Consider the following 8538-nt stretch of genomic DNA (forward strand, 5'->3'; position numbering starts at 1 on the left):
TCGTTCTAACCAATGTACTGTATACTTGAAACCAATAATAAAATATAATTTTAAAAAAACTCACTCAGATCGTTGACAGAATTCAGTTCTTTGAGAGTTTCAATTTCTTGCTGGCTGTCAGCTAGAAGCCATCTTCAGCTCCTAGAAGCCACCACAATTCCTTTCCATGTACTTTTCTTGCCTAAACCTCAAATCTTGCGTTTTCTCTTAGTATTCTCTATGAATTATTCTAGATTTATCAAAGGAAATACGATGGCTTTCTCTGAGCTCTTTTCTACTGAAAAACTAGAATATATGAGATGACTACTTTCATCTCCAAATAATACATAATATATAGATATTATGTACACTTTATTGTAATCATGTATTGGCTTGTTCTTTATACAGCTATGGTCCCTCACCAGGTCCATCTTGACTCGCTACCTGTTCTGGAGCCCACAATGCATAAGCATGTGCTCCTTCTTCTCAGAAAGCCTCGTTCCAATCTCTCCATATTCTCAGTAATTTAAGCTCCGTGTGTGAACTGTCTCACCTTCAACATGTGACTTCCTTTCCCTTCCTCTGCCCAGTGAGCTGGGCCACCCTCCTGACTCATTTCTTCTTGCTACCTCCTGTCCAGGGCCTGCCCCTTCACCTCTGCTCTGGAGCCCTCAGGGGCATTCTCAGTCTCCACCACTTACCTCTCTTGCTTCCTTCAGTCTTCAGTTTCTACTTCGTTAACGTTTTTCCTTTCAGCTAACCCAGAGGTAGTTGTTTTCCCCATCTTCAATTCTTCTCTAGAACCAATGTTTTCCAGTTCAGTTTCTTGTATCCACAGTGGGGATGACCTAATATATTAGTAGGCAGAGCAGTGGGTCCTGGATTGGGCCAGAGCCTCATGGAGCATGAGAAAGACAGCCCATTGCTGAACCTGTCAGAGAACATCTTCCCCGAAGCTGCCCCCCGGCTGAAACTATAGCTTATCCTTATCCTGGGCCACATAAATTCTTACTTAAGGCAAACACCACTAATATTTCTCAGGGAATAATAATTTATTCTGTCTCTATCCAGAGCATACTCCTAAGAGACAGGATGGGAGTGAGCAGCTAGTTTTAGGAATGGTGGGTTTTTCTTCCAAAGACAGAGTCTCCTTTTACTGGTCCCTGTCCTGCAAAGAGGTGTCCATCCACACTCCCTGCCGTAGATCCTTTCACTCTCACACTGCACCTTCTCTTGACCTTCTAGTCTCAGATGCATCCACGTTTTGATGCCTCCACACATAGACCTTCATCCCAGCTTCCTGTTTTGAGCAAGAGGCCTGCAACCCCAGCTGCAGAGCCACTCAACATCTCTGCATACATGTCGAAACGCTTCCAATTCCACTTGTCCGCATAGGAGTTAGCTAGCGCCTCCTTGCCTGCTTCCTTCCTGAACTCCCTCTCTGGGGGCCAGTGTCCCTCTCCTCCGTAGTCTTTCAGGCTAGAAACATGGAAGTCATCTTCTCATCTTTTTCTTCCCCACTTCCAAAACAATCACCAAGTTCTATCATTTCTACCTTCTAAAGCTCTTTGGAGATGCTCACCTCCTTTCCTACTTACTGTTGCCTCATCAGTTCAGGTCCTCATCATCTCTCCTTGAGATTGTTACAACTGTCTCTTTACTTCCGCTCTGCCTCTGGTCTGACCCTCCTCTAGTCCAGCCTTGCTCTGTCCCCAAGGATGCTCATTGTAAAAAATAATTCAGAGACTGTTCAGATCAATTACTGAGATTAATGCACTACTCCAAATTTTTAATGATTCCCCATGGGGCCTGGGATAAAATTTAAAATACATTCATGGTTCTATGTGATAATTTGGCCTCTAGTACTTTTGTAGCTTCATTTTTTTTTTTTTACTATATTCCTTAAGCTGTATGTTCCAAAAATCCTAGAGTGTTTCTGTATCGTGAAACTCCCCATAATCTGTACAACTTCTATGCTTTGCACGTTATCTTCTTTGCTTAGAACGTCCATAGCTCGTCCTCACCCTACCCTTCCACTGCCTGAACATATGAGAAACTCCTCTTCATCCTTTAAGTCTCGGCTCAGGTGTTGCTGCCTCTGGGAAGCCTCCTTTGACTTGTACGGACAAACTGTTGTTCCCTTTTCTGTATCTCATATTCTACCTGCTAACTTGTGCTTTTGCACCATCACTATTTGCTTGCATAGTTATTTCTAAAATAGATCATGAGCCACTTGAGATCAGAAACCATGTCTTCTCTATCTTTGGTTCTCTAGTGATTTATAGTAGATGCTCAAGAAACCCTTGATGAATGAAAGAATGAAGGAATCTTAACATTGGGGTCTACTGTGGGGCTGCAGGTAGGAAGGTGGGGGCTATGTTTCCACAGAAACAATCTCGTTTGATCCTGGACGGCCAACTTCATGAAGGCAGATATGCATCGGTTTTGTTCACATCTGTCTCCCCATTGCTGAGCAGTGCCTGGAAAGCACTCAACAGAATTGCTTTGTGTAGAAACTCAATAAATGATTTTTGAATGCATAAGTAATAACTCTGTGGGCTGGGGCCGGTGCCACCATCATAATACAATTAAAGAAATGAGGTCTAGGAGAAGTTAAGAACCTGCCCAAGTGTTTTGGACAAGCCAAGCCTCAGAATGCCTGGCCTGCCACACTTCTCTGAGAGAAGGAAGTAGGCTGATGAAGGCTTATCCGGAACAGGCAGTTGATTAACTTTGTTCCACAATCGGCCAATCCTTACGGAGCCCATATAAGGTTTGTCTTTAAAAACTGAGCTGGGACAATCATATTATAGCTTGAGAGTTTGAATTAAGAAACAAGGAAAAGAAGTTAGTAGTGGGATCCCAAATGAGAGCTTTTGGGGGGAAGTAGGCTGGAGTTATGAGGAGCACACAGAAGGAATCAGACACAGCAGGAAAGAAAGCACAACTGACGCCCAGCCCAGGTCCCTGGTTCCTGATGGCTTCACATTTCCACTTCAATGTGTGTGTGTATCTTTACAGTCAACACCCTGTTCCGCGCAATCACTGTGAGGTGATTCTAGTGAGGGTTTGTTCCTTGCAACTAAGGTTTTTATTGAACATTCCCAGGTGGACCCAGGATTGAAACCCAGGCCTTCTTTTTTGGTGTCCAGTGCTCTTTCCACTATTTCGGGGCTAGGGATAGTTTTTTTGTGTGCAGATTTTAGCAGTGGGCCATGCAAAAATGGTGCATACTAAATGTATTTTAATGACAATGAACAAGGCTGTAATTGTGATATGAGTGGGAGGAAACAACCAGTGAGGCAAACCAAATCCCCTTTCAATTTAAGCTAGACCAATAGGAAGGTCCCAAGAAACCCAAAATAGACCTTTAATGGAGTGCCTATTTGCACAAGGCATCCTCCTTCTCCACTCTCTTTTGACTCAAATCCTGGGGAGTTCCAGCTGCCCCCTCCCACCACTTCCACCTGCCGCCTAGGCTTGCCAGGCAGGCAGGGCTGGGAGAAGACAGGTTGGTAACCTGTGCACGTGGGCTTTTGCCCTTCAAGTCTAAAGGCTGCAGAGTGCAAAGAATGCCAAGATCATGGTTTTTATCCACGTATGGCCTTTTGATGCACAAGCTAGTGAATATATGTCAGGTACAAATCATTCTTTCCCACAAGCCGTTTATGCAGATCTCCAATGAGACAATTACCCAGTTCCACTTAACAGAGTGACTCAAGGACAGATCTGTTGAAGCCTGGCTGTTTTCTTGCCCTTTTCCCCAGCTTTAGAATTTGTGTCGAAAAGTTAAAATACAAAATGCCGAAGCTCTCCCCTATCACACTCAATGCACCTGCGTGTGGGGGCAGGAGGCTCTTCAGTGAGCTTGCCTGCTGGGTACTCAGTGCTGTTTTTCAAGTGCTGAATGGGTAGGTTCACAATGGTGGGCCCAGAGGAGTTTGCTCACCCCCTCATTTCTCTGAATAGATGCCTCTACTTGACGATTACCTACCTGGGGTCACCTTTTGAAACCGACTGAAAAGAGCTTATCTTATAACCAACATTTCCCAGAAATTGCTCACAAGACACCGGCTATGAAAAGAAGCAGATTTTAACAAACTACATTCAATGTACATTATTGTGAAAAGTTTGCAGAGCTGAAGGCCAGTCCTTTGAATATTTTCAGATTTGATTTTTTAAGAGAATGTCTTTTGAAGCTGCAAATACCTGAAGGCACTGATAAAAAGGAAGAGTGACATATACTATCAGAACTGGAATTTCATGGGTGTAGGGGAGACAGTCTTAGAAGTTAGAGTTCACTTTTCATTTTTTATCAAAGCTTGAGAAATCACTGAACTATGGAGAAGGAGGAGACAACTAAGATCCAAGCGTAAGTCAAAAACCTTTAGTGCGGTTGATATTCTGCTTAGACCGAACCACAGACTCTTTAAGAAAAAGCATCCTGATGGACCAACAAATTTGACATTAGCACTTATGAAAGTGTTGTCTTTTTTTTTTTTCATAAAGCTTTCCAACATGAAAAGGAAATAACTCCAAGGAGGTAAACAACACAATCACATTTTCATTACTTTAATTACTGTGTTGATTAGTTTTCTCTTTTTGCCAGGCTTTAGTATGTGATTTAATGGAACACGAATCTAGGTGTTACTATGAAGGTATTTTGTAGGTATAGTTAACACCTACACTCAGTTGACCTTGAGGCGATTACTCTCAACAACACGAGTGGGCCTAATCAAATCAGTTGAAGGCCTTAAGAACAAAAACAGGTTTTCTGAAAAAGAAATTCTGGCTCAAGATTGCAACATCAACTCCTGGCTGAATTTCTAGGCTGCTGGTCTGCCCTACAGATTTGCCAGCCTTCACTATTGCACGAGTCAATTCCTTAAAATAAATCTTTTAATATATATATATACACAATAGGACACACGCACACACACACACACGCACACACCTGTTTCTATGGAAAACCCTGACCAATATAATCACATTTATGTACCTGAGTAATAGCTGAAGTTCTTAAGATAGAAATTCAGAACTATTTAGTCAGGATACCCTGCTTTCTGCCCCTCTCTGAGTTTGTACTAAGTGAATGGACAACATTCTTAATTTCAACCCAGATGCTACACAATTCTGTAGAGGTGGGAAGTGAGAAAGATGTTTGGGTGTCAGGAAGCCTGGAGACGGTCATAGAACTCTGGGTGATGAGAGGACCAGCAGGGAGCATTCACCGATTGAGGGCTTGCAGGGTTCAGACCCGTTTCCCACTCACGACCTGAAACAAAGACCTTCCAGGAGTAAGTTTTGAGGACAGAATGTGGAGAAGTCTGTGCGCTAATGGCGTATTGGGGAGGGACAGGCTTGCTTCCTGGTCTAGATGGAAAAACTAAATAAGAATATATCCCACAACAGAAGAACGCTTTTTATCAAATACAGTGATGTAAGCATTGAGAATATAGGTAATATAAAACTAAAATCCAAGCCCGATGTCCAATGTTAAAAAAAAAAGCCTTTTTTAAATAAAATTATTTCTATGTGCAAAGAATGGTATTATTTGTTCCATTCTTTACAACAGAGATCTAGTCTCTCTCTGCCCATGAATGAGTCACTTTCCTAAAATACGGAGTTCTTTCCCAATTAGACCTGAACTCTGCTTATATTTCTCACAACCATTCAAGAACAGTTAGCATCAACTCCTTTTAGTCTTCTGGTTTCAAACACCTCAAGGACCCTCACTAAAAGCAAGATACATTTCCAAACCATCCACCCAAATCTCTTAATCCCAGAACAAAGATTCAAAAATAAAAAAATGAGGGGAAGTCAAGTTGCAAGCCTGGTATCTGTCCTTTTCCATTTATGGGTTTGGCAGAGCCTGGCTAGCTGTTCACCACACCTGCTTCCTTTTCCTTCTGGCCCACAGCTAGATTACATTTCCCTGCGTCCTGGCATTTGCGTATAGTTAAGTGACAAAGTTTTGGTTAGTGGAAGGGGGAGGGGGGGAAGTGGTATATGCCATTTCTCTGTTGATAGTCCCCTTCTTGCACCCCCAACTCCCACAGAGGGCTCCATGCCCTTTCCTTTTTTTGGCAACAACCTTGGAAATCCCCTGTCGAAGATAGAAGCCAAAAGAGGGAAAGAGCCTGGACCCCCGAATCACCACCTGGAGAGCTGCCCACAGATCAGAAAGACCTGTGTCAGACTTCATTCCAGCAAAAAATAAACTTCCACTCTGTTAAGTCATTGGAATTGGAGTTTATCTGCTAAGGCAGTGAATCTTTAACCAATACAGTGGGTGAACAGCATTGCTTTTAATTTTTAATGTATTACAGGTAAAGTTCACATCATTTGTTTTAATCTATTGTTTGGGAATGTAATTTATAGCAGCAATGTGGCGAATATAATAAAATGCCAAATCACCTCCAAATGTGGTGCCACATAGAATTTATTATGAGACTGAATATATGGTAGAAATTAAATATGACATTTCAATTCTAGATTGCAGGATTTCTGTGCTCCCCCCATTTCTGTGTTGGTATGTTATGAGTCTTCATGGGTCACATGGTCTGAACATATTTTATCACCTGTAGAGAGTAGCGCCACTAGTAACCTTGGAAGAAAGTGGATGAAGGGTGACTGGGGACCACAGGAAGCTGATTACTTCCCCTAGGGCTTCTGCCTGCTAGGTTTTCATTTAGGACACACAGCCACCAGACACATGGTGACTAAGAGATAAGTTAGCATGGTTTCTACTCAGTTTTCATGGAATAAAACCAGCTGAAGAACACTTCATTAAAAGAGCTGAGTATTGATTATCTCTTTATAATTTTTATTTTTTGCAAATAGTTCATTTATGAATTGATTGAAGCTCATTTTTCTAAAGCATGTAACACAGGTTATAAGATTCCAAAGATGATACACAAAATCCTATTTAACTCATTTTGTTTTCTCTTTCTCTGTCTCTCTCTCTCAATATTGGAAAAGGCAGACTCATATGTGCCTTTCAACCCAAACAGCCATAAGGCACATATTTCAACCCTGGCTTGGGCACATAATGAACCCTGGGCCTGAAACAATTTTTTACCAAGGGATAACGAGCCCACACAGCCTGTGCCAGTCTTATTGCCCTGTGGAGGAATACTTTTGGCTGTTTCAGGCTCAGTGTGTATTCCTTTGACCTGCTTGAGCGTGTGCATCAGTGACCTTGGGCATGCCCCATCTTTCAGTATTTCAGACTCCACTGGGGAGATGTTAGGGTACTTCTACTATAACACAAGAGGGGTGCTTGTAGGCTAATTGCTCTTTGTCAGCTGCAGAGGCACCCTCTAGCCATGGGTGTCTATGCATACCATTGGAACTGATCTTGCTGTTTCTTCTCTATGTGAGTAGTGTTGTTCCACCCAGCACTTCACAGTGTTGTGTTTTCCTTGGCAACTTAGATACCAAGATGCAGTGGGCAGGAGTGTTTGGACTTCTGTTCCTAGTGGCTATTGTTGTGATGATGTTTGCTATCCTCCACATGGCTGGAGTCCTCCCCAGCTTTTGACAGCTGGTCCACAGTGTCCTACTTATTTATTCTCTATCTAATCACAATTTTTGAGATGCTAGACATCTTGAGGGGAGACAAAGGTGAATAAGATATAGTTTCTGCCTTGAAATAGCTGGCACTCTAGCAGCAATGATGTAGCAAACATGGTTAATTTTATTCTCATATCCACCCTCCTTTTTTCCTTGCCTTTCTGATTTTGGTAGGATGGGGGTAGTCTACCGGCCCCAACTGATAGATCAAGATTAATTTTAAGCCAGTGATCCTAAATTCTCATGTACATTAATTAGAATTAGACTCAAATGCTAGGAGAATTTGGGACAAGTTTTACTTTCCCAATGAAAGGAAAACGTGTGTCTGACATTTCTCCCTTTCTCTCTTCTTCCGGCTATGAACATGGACGTAATTTCTGAAGCAGTAGTAGCCATCTTCCAACCTTGAGAGAAAAACCAAGAGAATCGGAGAGTCAGCAAATCCTAACTTAAGACACTGTCAGTTGGATTTTCCGGTACTTGCAACTGAAAACATTCCTAACTGTTAAAGGAGAGGTGATGAGAATAACAAACAGCTGTAATGCAAACTGCATTTAGGGGCTGTAACAGGGATAGGCAGTGCTGGGTGATTCAGAGGAGGCTTTCATGAAACAGGTAACTTTTCAGATTTGGGCAGGGCTCTGAGGCAAGGTATGGTTTAGAATGGAGGATACAGGCAGGGAGGACTTATAGGCAGAGAACTGCATTAAAAGGGCTTATGTTTAGCAAAGCTTAGGTCCATTGGGGGATTTGTGAAGAGCTAACAGGTGGCTTATGTATAATATGTAGGGAATGGAAACTCTAGATAATAATTCTAGAGAGGCTAATCACTGCCATCTGTAGAGGTACCTAAAGACCAAGGTGGAATTTGGCCTTTACTGAGTGAGCATTAAGGAGGTGAGACAATGACATAATCAGATGTGTAGTTCAGAAAGATTGTCTTGGTGGCCATGTTTATGAGATTGTTGGGGAGGGAGCTCAGAG

Source organism: Pteropus medius, unplaced genomic scaffold, assembly GCF_902729225.1.
Source record: "Pteropus medius unplaced genomic scaffold, Ma_sr-lr_union100, whole genome shotgun sequence".
Classification (NCBI taxonomy): domain Eukaryota; kingdom Metazoa; phylum Chordata; class Mammalia; order Chiroptera; family Pteropodidae; genus Pteropus; species Pteropus medius.